This window comes from Staurois parvus, unplaced genomic scaffold (assembly GCF_062004578.1).
Source record: "Staurois parvus isolate SC_StPar_1 unplaced genomic scaffold, SC_StPar_1.0 ptg000147l, whole genome shotgun sequence".
Taxonomy (NCBI): Eukaryota; Metazoa; Chordata; class Amphibia; order Anura; family Ranidae; genus Staurois; species Staurois parvus.
In genome coordinates this window covers 15,945,106-15,959,841 of record NW_028317943.1, presented here as the reverse complement: position 1 = coordinate 15,959,841, position 14,736 = coordinate 15,945,106, and the positions used below count along the sequence as shown (strand labels likewise).

Genomic DNA, 14,736 nt, shown 5'->3' with positions numbered 1-14,736 from the left:
AACCAATTTACATGTATTGGGAATTTTTTTTTTTTTTTTTTAAGCAGACGTAGAATACATTTTGGCCTAAATTTGATTTTAATTTTTTTACTGGACAGGTTTAAGAGCAAAAATTTCTCTTCTTCAAAATTGTCTTTATAGTGCAAAAACTACACAGGCTATCAAATACCACTGAAAAAAAAAGCAAAGTTACATTTACGGTAACGCCTTTTCCAGGAGTCTCAGGACAGCACCTTGAGAGCCCTTGGCTCCTCCCCACCTGAGGAAACCCCTCCACCCAGCATAAAAGTGCAGCCGTCCCACATCACCCTCAGTTCATGACTTAGCGCCTCAGGTCACCTGGGGAGACAAGACAAAAAAAAAAAAAAAAAAAAAAAAAAAAAAAAAAAAAAAAGGTACCATATAACCAAATGCTAAAAAAAAGGGTGGGTAACGGGCACTGTCCTGAGGCTCCTGGAAATGGCATTAATTGCAAGTGTAACTTTGCCTTTTTCCCCCTCCCAGTCTTTCAGGACAGTACCTTGAGAGGATGTGCGAGCACTCACCCCTAGAGCAAGACCACTACTTATACATCCTTCTTTGCCTCGATGAAATCGAGGATATCTGGGGTAAGAAGACTGGGTCCATCCTAAACATTACCTTATCCGCAAAAATCTGGAGGAAGAGGGCCCCGACCGATAGGGCTTCCAACTCATTTATTCTGCTCGCTGTAGTAACCGCCACCAGGGTCTTGAGGGTCAGGATTTTGAGGGAACTTTAATCTAGAGGTTCAAACGGGGGGCCTGTCAGCACATTAAGCACCATAGTCAGGTTCCACTTTGGAAAGGGCCTCTCACTGGCTTTTGTCTGGTCAAGGACTTAAAAGAATCTCGCCACCAGCTCATTCCTGGCTAAGGGAGACTGCAGGAATATGCCAAGAGCCGACACTTGGCCTTTCAGCACACTCACCGCTAGCCCCTTGTCAGCCCCCGCCTGCAAGAATTCCAGGACTGAAACTAAGCTATGTGCCCCTGAGGAAGTCTGAGCACACCTTCTGTTAAAGAGCTTACAGACCTTAACCTCCCTAGCGGTATGATTTCAGATTTTTGGTGCTGAAAGCAGTACCATTATTTTGCATGGAAATTTGTAGTTTTATATTGTAGGCCTGTAATTCTTAGGAATAACTCACTGAAATCTGTCCATCCCGGGTAGGATAAAACTTGAAACACGAAATCATAAAATTAGAATTTAATAAATATTCATAAAAAATATTATAATAAATTTAATTCAATAATATAATCAAACCAAACACTGAAATTTGAAATATAACACCAAGTTCGCACATCACTGAGCAAAGTCGCAAAATTGTTTTCAGTGTCTGATGACGAATTTCCCCATGAATCATTATCACTCAATTCTGCAAGTAGTTCTAATTTACTATCGCTGTTCTCTAGCTGGTCTAAAACTGCTTTTGACCTAAAGGGATGATTTTTGGACGCCATGGACATTTCTCAGTTTCCAGGTAGAAAGAACAGTCAAAATGAAGGCCGGGCACAGGACAAAGCACTAGGGACAAAATGTATATGAAATGGTTTGGTACAGTTTTACTATGTTTAACTGTGATTTTAGTGAATGTCACTTTTTGTCATTTACAAATTCCCTGCCGTTCCGTCCCCCGTACGTCCCGACGCTCGCAGAGGACGGAACCCAGATGACAGATGCCGGCATCCGTCTGATTAAATTGCCGGGGACACTGCAGGAGAGACATCACGGGAGCGCAGGTCAAGGTAAGTGACTGAGGGATCGCAGAGCAGCGCCGCAAGGTACGCACGACTGTAGCTCGGGGGTTACCGCTTGTGGTACTGAAACTTTACCACGAGCTACACTTGGGAATACCACAAGGGGGGGCTAAAGTAGATGGAACGGGTCTCCTATTTTCTACTATTCAGGAGGGTGGATACTACCCTAGCTGAAAACTCCTTGCTCTTCAGCAGCTGTTACTCAGAAACCAGGCCGCTAGGTTCTATCTGTACCTGGGGACAAAGGACCGGACCCTGAGAAAGCAGGTCCTCTCGGCAAGGCAATATCCAAGAGGGGTAAGATGGCCAAGGTCAAAAACCAAGCCCCAGTTCCAAGGCCAGAGACCAGAGTCCAGAGTCTTGCTTTTGAGTCCCTCCCCATCTGTCTGACATACGCCATGACGGAGGAGTTCTCCTAGAGGACCCACATGTGTTGTCCCCGTAGCTGTTCCCGGAAGGCAAGAGGGGCCTGGAACACAGCCTTGAGTTCCTTCCAGTTCAAGGATCTGTCCCTCTTTTCTGGTAGTCAAGAACCCTGTGCCACGGACCCCTCTAGGTGCACTCCCCAACCTCTAGCGCTTGTGTCCATTGAAACTTCCCTGGAGATGTACAAGACCCATAACAGCCCTTGAGCCAAATAGGCTGACCTCCACCACCAGAGGGTCCTCTTTACACAGGGGCATACCTGCACAAAGGTGTCCAAAGACTCATGCCGGCGATCCCAGACATCCAGAATGAACATCTTGGAGGGGCTGCAAATGCAAAACTGCTCACTAAACCGCTGGGATAGACAATGTTAGCAGGCCTGACACAGCCATGGACTCTTAGGGACACAGCCTGGTTCCCTAGCAGCTGCCTGATTCCCGTCTAGCCAAAGGTTTTCTGAAAGGTGGAATCCAGTTCGTAGCCCAGGTACACCATCCTTTGGGCCGGAACAAAAGTCGACTTTGCTAAGTTTATTAGCCAGCCTAAGTTCTCCAGGTGTCTCATCACCAAGGTTATGTCCCGCATCAGCTGTTCTTCTGAGTCTGCAAACGATAGTCCAGGTAAGCCACCAGCGAGACACCAGGGTATCGGCCATCTTTGTGAAAATCCTGGGTGAGGAGGAAAGCCAAAGGTAAAGGCTTAGAACTGCAGGTGAAAGATTCCCACTGGGGCCCCGTACTGCCAACCTGAGGAATTTCTGAAAGGCATCCACAATTGAAACAAGTAGGCAGGTTTCCCTTAGGTCTACACGGAACCTCTTGTATTTTATGGTCTCGTTCAAGGGCCTGAAATCCAGAATGAGCCTGTACTTCCCTGAGGGATTTCTCACCACAAACACGTGAGAATAAACACCCCTGCTGATCTTTGCGGAGGGGACCCCAATGATGACTCTCGGCTCTTCCAACTCCTGCAAGGAAGAGAGTAGGGCCGAGGCATTCTCTGCACATCTTGAGAGCTCCGTCACTAACCACCTCTGTGGCGGCGGTATCAGAAATTCCATGCGGTACCCCCTTTTCACTATACCCAGGATAAAGAGACTGGAGAACAGCTTCCCACTGTGGAAGGAAGACCCCCAATCTTCCTCCCACCGGGGAACAGTTATCTTGACTTTTGGGGCTGCTCAGGACAGGGAAAAAAAAAAAAAAATAATAATTCGCTCCTCCCCCCTGCCCCTTCCTTTTTGCCCCCAGGGCCTTTTCTGTACCTCTGGCCTACTGGCTGTGTGTCTGCGCTGCGATCCAGCAGCGCCTCAAGACCTGGGCCAAAAAAGGCCTCGTGAATGGGATGCCACAGTTTAACCTTGGAGGTGATGCCCCCGTCATGTCTTAAGCCACAGGGCTCTGCGGAGAGTTAGGGCCGCTGACCTCACTGGCATCTTTACTGATTCCGCTGCGGTGTCGGCAATATAGCCCACCCCCTGTAGCAAGGTCTGGAAGGAGGCTAATATCTTGTCCTTTGGGGATCCTGCCACGATATGGGCCTGCAGCTGTGTGAGCCAATATTCCATGTTACAAGCTACCACTGTAGTTGCCATGGCAGGCTTTAGGTTGGATAGTGTGGAATCCCAGGACTTAAGGGAATCTGCCCTTCTATCCATGGTGTCAGACAAGACCCTCATGTCCTCAAAGGCAAGATACATTTTCCTGGCTACCTGAGAAAATGCCATGTCCAGCTTGGGGCTTTTATTCCACACCACAGACGAATCCTCATCAAACGGAAACCTGCGCTTGAGAGATTTAGCAAAGAAAGGCTCTCTCCCCAGATCCTGCCATTCCCTCTTTATGGTCTCTACTAGCACTTCGTGAACAGGGAAGACTGTTCCTTTGTTTCTCCATACCCAGATACATCTAACATGTAACGTGAGGGGCTTATCATCCTTAATTTCTAAGGTGGCATAAATGACTCCCAGTAAGTCATCAACCTCCTCCAAGGACAACTTTGATCTAAAGGCACCTCTGGATTTACTCGAGGGACCCTCCCCTTCAGAATCTGCCCGGGAATCCAAGTCCGGGGATGGGTCCTTCAACCACCTCCCTACTGGTCCCCAGGGAACCAAAAGGTAGCAGTCAGTTCTCTAATGGACTTAACCAGGTGCCCTTGGGAAGGAACTTCCTCAATCAGGCCCTCAATACAAGACTCACAGCACCTTAGTCCAGGAGTCTGAGGGTCACTTTTTAGCCCCGTGGTGCGGCTTGGGCTTCTCCCTGGCTTTCACCTGCAGAGCACACAGAAACGAGGCATCCATTAACCAAAGACAGACACCCCCCAACTGGCAGGGCGTGGGAATCTTCTGAGAAACCTTCCTCCCTGCTCTAATCCCTCTGACCACCAGAAGGGCTGAGGACATCCCCTGGAGCTAGGGGCCAATAAGATAGGGGGGGGGGAAAATGCTCCTCTGAGCCACCTACCTGAGAGGAGAAGCTTAGCCTCCTTATGATAGCAAAGTAAAGAAAATTTAAATAAATCCAAACACCTAAATTTTTTTTTAAAGCCCTCTACCCTCAAATTATGGGTTCACACATATACAAAGACAATTGCGCCACACATTAGGAACACCATGCACATCAGAGTGAGCAATAATTCAAGGCCCATCATTCACATTACATTGAGTTTATATAGCGCCAAAGGGTTTGCTCAGCGCTGTACAATAGAGGGGGGAACAATACATGAAACAGTACAGCAACTACAAACAGCACACGAGGGGTTAGAGGGCCCTACTCTTTCGAGCTTACAATCTAGGAGGGAGGGGGTAGTGGTACAGGAGGAAGTGGCTGTGGGGGATGGAGTGGTAGGAGGAATGAAGGAGAACGGCAGTTAGGTGAGGGTGGGGTAGGCTTTCCTGATGAGGTGGGTTTTCAGGGAGCGCCTGAAGGTGAGGAGGGAAGGTGACAGTCTGATGGATTGGGGTAGTGAGTTCCAGAGGATGGGGGAGGACCTGGAGAAGTCTTGCAGACGTGCGTGGGAGGAGACCAGGGGGCAAGATAGAAGGAGGTCCTGTGAAGAGCAAAGGGTATGGGTGGGGTGATACCTGGGTATCAGGTTGGTGAGGTAGTTAGGGGCAGTGTTGTGAATGGCTTTGTAGGTCAGAGTGAGTAGTGTGAATTTGATGCGTTGGGCGATAGGGAGCCAGTTGAGGGATAGGCAGAGGTGGAGCGGTTTGTGAGGTGGATGAGTCTAGCCGCTGAGTTCAGGATGGTCTGAAGCAGGGAGAGCCTGCACTGGGGTAGGCCGGTGAGGAGGGAGTTGCAGTAGTCGAGGCGTGAGATAATCAGAGAGTGTACGAGTATTTTGGTGGTGTCTGGGGTAAGGCAGGTGCGTATTTTGGCGATGTTGCGAAGGTGGAGCCTGCATGTGTTTGTAAGTGATTTGACATGAGGTTGGAAGGAGAGGTTTGAGTCCAGAATGACGCCAAGGACTTTGGCTTGCGGGATTGATGGTGGTGTTGCTGGTAGTGATGGATAGGATGGGGGGGGGCCCAGACGAGAAGCTCGGTTCTGGAGAGGTTAAGCTTGAGGAAATTGAGCGACATCCAGTCAGAGATGTCGTTTAGGAGGTGAGTGATGCGGGCGGAGAATGTGGGGGTGAGGTGGGGGGTGGAGAGGTAAATCTGAGTGTCATCAGCGTAGAACTAGATGTTGATTTATACTTTTTTTGACGTTCCCTATGGGCAATTTTACCAGTCACAAGCACAAATCATTTTGAAACTTAAAACCTTGATGGACAGCAATAACACCAAGTCAATGGTTTACTTCCCAAAGCTCCAATGAAAAAGGTTCATACAAAGGCTGAACGTAAACAATGTGGGAGCTTGTGTCTTTCCTCAGGAACGCACTGATGGCAGTTGCAATACTCCACTGGCTTGAATGCAAAAATTTAATAAATGCACTTTTTTAAACCATTGTGGGTGCATGGATTACACTTTTGCAGAAAAGGTAGAATATGCCTTTAACCACCAAGAATAAGCCATATCCCCCATCCCAGCTGCTTGCTCACCTGACCCAAACTACAACCACCTCTTTCCATATATGTAAAGAAGCCATATTCCTACAATAGCCATGCTGGGAGTAAAGGCACCACTGAGGTTACAGCACAAGAAAGTGCCCCATAAAATGTTTTAAGTGGGAGAAATGGTGACTTATCCTTTTTTAGTAGGAAGAATGGCACCCCATCTGTGTCAGTGGGAGAAATAGCACCCTACTGTTGGTGTCTGTGGGAGCAATAGCATCCCATCATTAGTGAGAAAAATAGTGCCTCAGATCACTGGGAGGAATAGTGATCCAAGGGCCAAGTAACAGCAAGCAAAGGGCCACATCTGGCTCACAGGCCACAGTTTGGAGACCATGGATATATGCCTATAGTCTTTCAGACTATAGGTAGAAAAGACTATCAAAATGACAGCAATCTAAGCACACAGTGTGCACTGAACTTTTGTCATCACTGGCTGCCCACTGGCCAAAGGATCAGGTCAAAGACCATGGGGAAAGCTTCTGCTAAGATGGCAGCTGAGTAGATACACAGCGTGGAGCCATTACTGAAACTGGTAAACCTCAAGAGGCAAGTCTGCCATGCTGTACCTATGCATTGAAAGTGAAGTGCTACCATCACACTCAAACCCTAGTTACATTCTAACACATAGTAAATCTTTACTGTAAGTGGTCTTAAGTGGCACGCCATCCAAAAGGGAAGTTCTGCTTTAAGGCCTCGTCACCCACTCCTCAGAACAATCTGCACCTTTGGGGAGAGGGTACCCGCTCCCACTGCAATCGGAAGCAGAAGTTGTCTCCCCTACCCTCCAGTCTTCTGGGACAAGTGACAGGTCCAAGAAGACCACAGGACCATCCACAAAGGGCATGCGCAGTGGGCATCTGGCTGTGAAGTCACAAGCTCTCATAGCTGAGTGCCCACACTTAAGACTGTGCCGGGGAGAGAGGACAGAGTGAAACCAGCAGAGAGGACACCGTTGGATCGAAGGACAGGCAAGATGTTTTTTAAAAGTCAGCAGCTACAGTTTTTGTAGTTGCTGACTTAGAATTTAAAGCAGAGCTCCAGTCAAAATCTATTTTAAGCTTATGCCATGCACAAACAAAACTGGGCTGTAGAAAACAGAAATACAAATACAGAATTAGGACCTAGAGATAAGAGACCAGTACTGAACGACTAGCACCATGATAAAACATTACACCATCCAAGAACTATTTGTGAGTGCTGGGCAGAAATCAAACACTTGAGGGTTCCAACCAAGCGTACTCAGATTTGCCTATGGTTGGCCGCAGAATGTTCAATACTGCCAAGCAAAGCAGATCAGTCGTGCATCATTTACAATTCGGTGGCACGTGGATTACCTAGCGAGTAAGCTCTTCTAACCAAAAAATTTGATACATTTCTAAAGCCATTTATCCAACTGAGATTTCCCTTTACTTCCTGTCTCCTGAGAAATTCCCCAGTTCCAGGGTTATCCTATTTCTGCTCCAGTGAACTAAAAGGTAGCCATACACTGTTCGTTTTCCCCCACACAAACAAGGCGGATGGAGGAATTCCCCCACAACTTTGTATTCTGACAGTGGCACCCACTGCTGTTAGAATACACTGATCAGGGGGGCTGCTACCGGAGGCAGCCATGCAACTGCAGCCGGAAACGCCTAGACAAGTGGCTTTATGAGAACAGTTGCATAGATGAAGGTATCCTAGACGAGTGAGGAGCAAGATAAGCATTACTCAAGAAAAAAAAAATTAAGTGTTATACTTGCTCCGTGTAACAATATTGCACAAAAAACCTCCTCTGTAGGCAGACCCACTGGGGGGGGGGGGGGGGGGGTGTGAAGAAGCCAGAAGTGCCAGCAGTATTTCAGCCAGCAATGTTAGTTTTAAAACAAAAATATTAACTTTTAACCGCATCCACACCACTCTATAGCAGAAATATTGCAACAAGGGTGACGGGTGCGCAAAATCACGTATACATACGTGAGTCTGCATGTCCGGGTAGGGGGCATGCGCGAGCTGGGGGCTGCCAATCGCCAGGTCCCGGCCAGTAATTACTCGCAAGCACCTGGTGATTTCCGACAACCACTGACTGGGAGGACTGTTCGTTTACTAACAGTCGTCCTCCCTGTCAGCTCAGGCACATTGCTCTGGATGGCTATGCACAGCACAGCCATCAAAGTAGTGTGATTACAGTGAAACACACACCGCCCCCTAGAAAACCACTGCACACAGTTAACACTTAGATCACTCCTCGTGTTAACCCCTTCCTGCCCAGTGCCATTAGTACAGTGTCAGCGCTTTTTTTTGTTAGCAATAATCACTGTATTGGCGTCACTGGGGATGTCAGTGACAAGTCGGTTCCCCCCATTGTCAAAATGTCTGCCGCAGTCCCGCTACAAGTCGCTGATCATTACTAGTAGAAATTGAAAAGAAAAAAATCCCAGTATATGTACCATTTGTAAAAGCTGTAACTTTTCCGTAAACTAATTCATTTACATGTATTGGAATTTTATTACAATTTTTCTTTTCTTTAGCAAAGACATGTCGCAGAACACATTTTGGCGTAAATGTATGACAAACATTGATCAGTGACACCAAGTTAGCTTCTTCCCCCCAGTGTCAGAATGTCTGCCGCAGTCCTGCTAAGTTGCTGATTACCACCATTACTAGTAAAGAAAAAAAAAAATCCCATTATCTATACCGCCATTTGTAAACGCTATAACTTTCACGTAAACCAATTTACATGTATTGGTATTTTTTTTTGTAGCAAAGACATGTAGCAGAATACATTTTGGCCTAAATTTGATTTTAATTTTTTTTACTGGACATGTTTTATAGCAAAAAGTCCAAAATATTGTTTTTTTTCCCCTCTCAAAATTGTCATTTTTGCTTATGGCACAAAAAATAAAACCCGCACAGGCAAATGCCACCGAAAGAAAGCTCTAATTGTGGTGAAAAAAGGACGTACATTTCATTTGATTGCATGTCCGCGCAATTGTCACTTAAAGTAATGCAGTGCCGTAACGCAAATAATGGCCTGGTCAGGATGGGGGGGGGGGGTAAATCCTCAGGAGAGCAATTGGTTCATATCACTTTAATGCATTCCCTGCATTAGGAAAAAAAAAAAAAAAAGTCCCAGCATTTTTATAGTCCCCTCACTCCTCTGTCTAGTTACCTGAGCTTGACCTTGATGCAGCACTGTGTCCATCTTCAGCGGCTCTCTCCTCAGGCAGCAGGTGGAGCCAGCAGCTCCAACTGCATCCTGTAAGCAAGGCAGTGCTGCCCTGTGTGTGTCAATAGCCACACACATTCCCTCCTGGGATTGAGCCTGCAGGTGTGCCACCATAAGAAGCTGCTCCCTATGGTGGTCTCCGAAAAGAGGAGCCAGAGCACCAGCAGGGGACCCCAGAAGCAGAGGTTCAGGGGAGCTCTGTGCAAGTATAGCATGTTTATTTTCATTTTAAAAAGCTTTACAAATCACATTAAACTTCTGTAGTTTAACTGTACTGCAGCTGTTTAGTGTGAATGGGCCCTTCGAGTGGATTCACACTATAGCGGTGTGGGAGATCGCATGCGATTTGGCCAGGAATCACACATTTCTGTGCCATTCACATGCGATTCTCTACAGTGTGATTCAGGCGAATTCATTTTTGAAGAGGCTCAATTCACACCACACTCGCACAAAAGAGGAGCAGGAACTTTTGTGCCGCACCAGAATCAGAACGCATGGGCGTTGACACCCATGTGATCAAATTCTAGCAATCGCACTTATGCAGTCTGTTTCGGGGTGTCATTAATGTGACATTGACACTGGAGACAGACTGCATAACCGGAGTGCAATTTTAATGTTTTGCGGGAAACACTCAGGATTAGCTGCATTGCCCTTGCCACATATGTGAATCTGGTCTTAAAGTGTTACTAAACCGACAACGGTAAAATCAGTCTGTATATGCAGTAAAGCATGCTTGTTATACTCACTGTGGAACCTAAGGAGTTAATCCTCCACATTGTGTAAAAAAAGATGTTTGAGCCCGACTTCTCTGATCCTCTCCTTCTGTCCCCAAGCCATCTGCTGATAGAACAGAGAACCTGGGGACAAGCTGCACATGCTCAGTACGGTGTGTACTGCGGTTTCTCTTAGGAAAATGCATGTGATCAGCATAGAGCCAATCAGCACTGTCCCAACAGAGGGTCAGGGGTCATGTAGCCTCATTGGACAATCAGGGGAGAATGAAGACTCCTCCTACAAGATAAACCTGTGCCCTGCTGGACACTGATAGAAGTCACAAGCCTGCTGATGAGAAAAGGTATTTAGCAGTTTATATTTAATAAAATAATTGCATTTCTGTGTACTGTGGGAGACCAGATAGAGTGAATGCGGGGTCCCTGGTTTAGTAACACTTTAGGAATGTTTTTGTTGCACATGCATCAAACATCAGGCATGTTTCCTGTGCTGGGCAAGGACATCACTTCTGGAGGAGAGGAGTTTCTCAGGCTTGTACTTGCTGGCGCAATAATGCTTGTGTACACAAAAAAAATAAAATAAAAATAACTGTTACATTTTAAGTGTAGTGCAGCCAAGCAAACAAGCATCAACACATAGAAAGAATAGGATTGTACAGGAGGAGAACTCAGAACACTGACGTGAATGAGGGTTTGTTCTTAGGAAAAAAAAAAAAACTATTGGGAAAGAAAAGCTGAACTGAAAGGAAATGGCATCCCCTTCCTGATGTCAGTGATGTAGAGGACTATGGTGGTGTGTAGTCATGGACCATTGATATCCCCCATGTGCTGCCATACCACATCTGGAGGAGCCGGCCCTGCCTCCACATGTGCGCCCCCTGGGCTCTGATCGCCCATCCAGGCATTGTGGGCCGCACTGTGCACGTGTCGGGGCTCCCTTGTTCCGGCACTCAGCATGTCTGAGAGGAGAGGAGGCCGCACTGCATCCGCTCCCGGCTGATCAATACAGCAACACGTGCACAGCTGCCCGGCCGCCTCGTGTACAGCACAGAGCAGGCCGCCCGCCCGGGGACAGCGCCTCTCCTCCTCCATCACCCAGACACCTCCCGCCATCACCACACACTTCTACGGCCCTGCCACTTCCCTCCCAGACCAGGCCTACGACTGTCATCCGCTGTGACCGGAGCCACCATACACCTAGCGGGAGTAAGGCGGAGCACAAGCAGCCGGTCAGAGCCCAGTGGATGGTCCGTTATGTCTGTTCCGGGTAACAGGAGTTCCCTCCGCCCTCCCCTCGGCTGCCGCTCCCAGTCTCCTCACACACATATGTCGGCTGGCCCGGTCACAGAGCGGAGTGTCGCCCGGCGTCCCGCCTGCTCCGGAGACGTGCTGTGAGCTCTTACCGGGGTGACAGAGCGAGAAGTCCGCTGCCGCCGCGCAGTGCCTGGAGACAGGAGGAGGAAGAGGAGGGAGCGCCCCTCTAGGATGGCGGTAAAATAATAAGAGGAGCAGAGGTCCCGCCGCTCGCGCTCATATAGAACAGCGTCAGCACGTACACCTCCCTTGTCTCCCTGGCAACGCGCGCCGGCCGTCAGGGTTCGCGCGCCTTTCAGGAAGGAGTGGCCAGGCGGCTGTGTGATCTGTCAGTGAGGGCTCTTTGCCAGGCCTGGGAAGTAATGGGCATCGGTCAGGGGTAGGGGAGGGCCTCCAACATCCAGTCATGGCAGAGCAGCGGGCACAGGTCCGCCTTGTGTCATGTGCTGTGCTGCCTCTTCACGGCCCCTGACACAATAGACCGGAGCTGGGAGTTACCCCTCAGTGACCCCTTTTTCTTTTTGGTGTTCTGTAGAATGTGGCAGGAGATGGCTAGTTGTGCCCCCAGTGCTTACCTTTTGTGCGTTTTGTTGGGGGAAGCCCTTTTTAATGGTATATTCCACCCATATTGCTGAAAAGAGGAAAAGTGTTCTTGGGGGTTAGTTACACCAGTGGCTGTCATTGCCACTCCATTGAACAGCAATCCATGGTGGATTGGGACACCAATAATTTGTTTTTTTAAGAGTGTTTGGCAGTGAGCCATATGTTGATGTTGACCTGTTTTCTATCCAAGTTGCTGTATAAGATTTACTTACCTGCTGTCTCCTGTAATATCTGCAGTCTCTGACCATCTCCTGTAGTATATCTGCAGTCTCTGACCATATCCTGTAGTGTATCTACAGTCTATGACCATTTCCTATAGTATGTCTGCAGTCTCTGACCGTCACCTGTAGTATGTCTGCAGTCTCTGACCGTCACCTGTAGTATGTCTGCAGTCTCTGACCGTCACCTGTAGTATGTCTGCAGTCTCTGACCGTCACCTGTAGTATGTCTGCAGTCCCTGACCGTCACCTGTAGTATGTCTGCAGTCCCTGACCGTCACCTGTAGTAGGACTGCAGTCCCTGACCGTCACCTGTAGTAGGACTGCAGTCCCTGACCGTCACCTGTAGTAGGACTGCAGTCCCTGACCGTCACCTGTAGTAGGCCTGCAGTCTCTGACCCTCTCCTGTAGTAGGCCTGCAGTCTCTGACCGTCTTCTGTAGTAGGTCTGCAGTCTCTGACCATCTCCTGCACTATTTCTGCAGGCTCTGACCCTCTCCTGCACTATTTCTGCAGGCTCTGACCCTCTCCTGTATCATGATTGCAGTATCCATCTGTACTATCGCCCATGCCCATATGTTGTTGATGTTGACCTGTTTTTCTATCCAACTTGCTGTAAAATAATTCACCACAAGATTTACTTACCTGCTGTCTCCTGTAATATCTGCAGGCTCTGACCATCTCCTGTAGTATGTCTGCAGTCTCTGACCATCTCCTGTAGTATGTCTGCAGTCTCTGACCATCTCCTGTAGTATATCTGCAGTCTCTGACCATCTCCTGTAGTATATCTGCAGTCTCTGACCATCTCCTGTAGTATATCTGCAGTCTCTGACCATCACCTGTAGTATATCTGCAGTCTCTGACATCACCTGTAGTATATCTGCAGTCTCTGACATCACCTGTAGTATATCTGCAGTCTCTGACCGTCACCTGTTGTATGTCTGCAGTCTCTGACCCTCTCTTGTAGTATGTCTGCAGTCTCTGACCCTCTCTTGTAGTATGTCTGCAGTCTCTGACCGTCAGCTGTAGTATGTCTGCAGTCTCTGACCGTCAGCTGTAGTATGTCTGCAGTCTCTGACCGTCACCTGTAGTATGTCTGCAGGCTGTGAGCTATCGGCCTCCTGGACTGGTATCATGCTTGCTTGATGACTTCTCTGCCTGGCTGCCTTACTTTCTCTTCTGAAATTCCCACAATCATTCTTGGTGACTTCAACATCCCTGTTAATCTTAACACTCCTGCTACCTCTAAACTTCTGAGCCTAACCACTTCTTTTGACCTAAAACTATGGACACATGCTTCTCACTCTAACGGTAGCTGCCTCGACCTTGTATTCTCCTACCTATGCACTCCTTGCAACCTCACCAACTTTCCTTTTCCTCTCTCTGTTCACTCCCTTATTAGCTTCACTCTCTCCTTGGCTTCCTCCTCCTTGTCTTCCAACTACCAGTTACCCGTAGAAACCTTCGCTATCTTAACCCTTCTCTTTTTTCGGCAACAGATTGTCTCTATAACAAAATCTTAGCCCTGTCCTGCCCCAACCTTGCCACTTCTGTATACAGCAGTTCACTGTCATCCACCGTGGACACATTGGCCCAACTCACTGCACACAGAATTAGGCCCCGACCGCTACTTCCCTGGCAGACAGACAATACCAGATGCCTCAAAAAACATTGCCTTGCCCTTGACTGTTTATGGCGTAAGAGTAAGACCCAGCAAGACTTCGACCAATATAAATGTGCCCTTCAAAAATACAATTCTTGTCTCCACACTGCCAAACGGAACTATTTTGTCACTCTCATTAACACCCTTTCACGCAGTCCCTGTGAACTCTTTTCTACCTTTAACGCTCTACTTCATCCTTCTTTACCTCCACCCACTAAATGCCCAGGAAATCGTGAATCACTTCAAAAATAAGATTGATACAATTCATGATGAGATCTCTACTGTACAGATATCTCCCTTAACCTACACTCCTTGTCCACCTGTGCAATATATACTTTCCTTGTTTAACCCAGCTACTATAGAGGAGGTTGGACAACTTTTTCAAAAGCTCACCTAACCACCTATCATCTGGACCGTGTTCCTTCGCAAACACTATGGTCACCCTCTGGCTATATCCATCAATATTTAACTCGTATCTTCAATCTCTCCCTTTCTACTGGTATCTTCCCCAACTATCTAAAACAGGCGCTAGTCACCCCCATACTTAAAAATCCTCACTGGACCCCACCAATCTTAGCAACCTAAGGCCCATCTCCTTACTCCCTTTTTTCTCCAAACTCCGAACGTCTAGTCTACAACTGGCTGAGTTGCCACCTTAATGAGAATAACCTCCATCCCCTTCAGTCTGGATTTCGCCCACAACACTCCACAGAAACTGTTTTCCTAAAACT

At 47.8% G+C, this 14,736-nt stretch overlaps 1 protein-coding gene across 3 annotated transcripts in view; it reads right to left on the bottom strand.

Annotated features, from left to right (window-relative positions):
* The window catches only part of NAP1L1 (nucleosome assembly protein 1 like 1), a 37,995-nt gene extending 26,232 nt beyond the window's left edge, over positions 1-11,763 (bottom strand). For 2 of the 3 annotated variants that reach the window (XM_089674085.1, XM_089674084.1), the window contains exon 1: positions 11,612-11,763. The gene's annotated coding sequence lies outside the window, so the exon portion shown is untranslated. The remainder of the gene's footprint in view (positions 1-11,611) is intronic. The other variant, XM_089674083.1, reaches the window with a different exon arrangement.
* Positions 11,764-14,736: the final 2,973 nt, after the last annotated feature.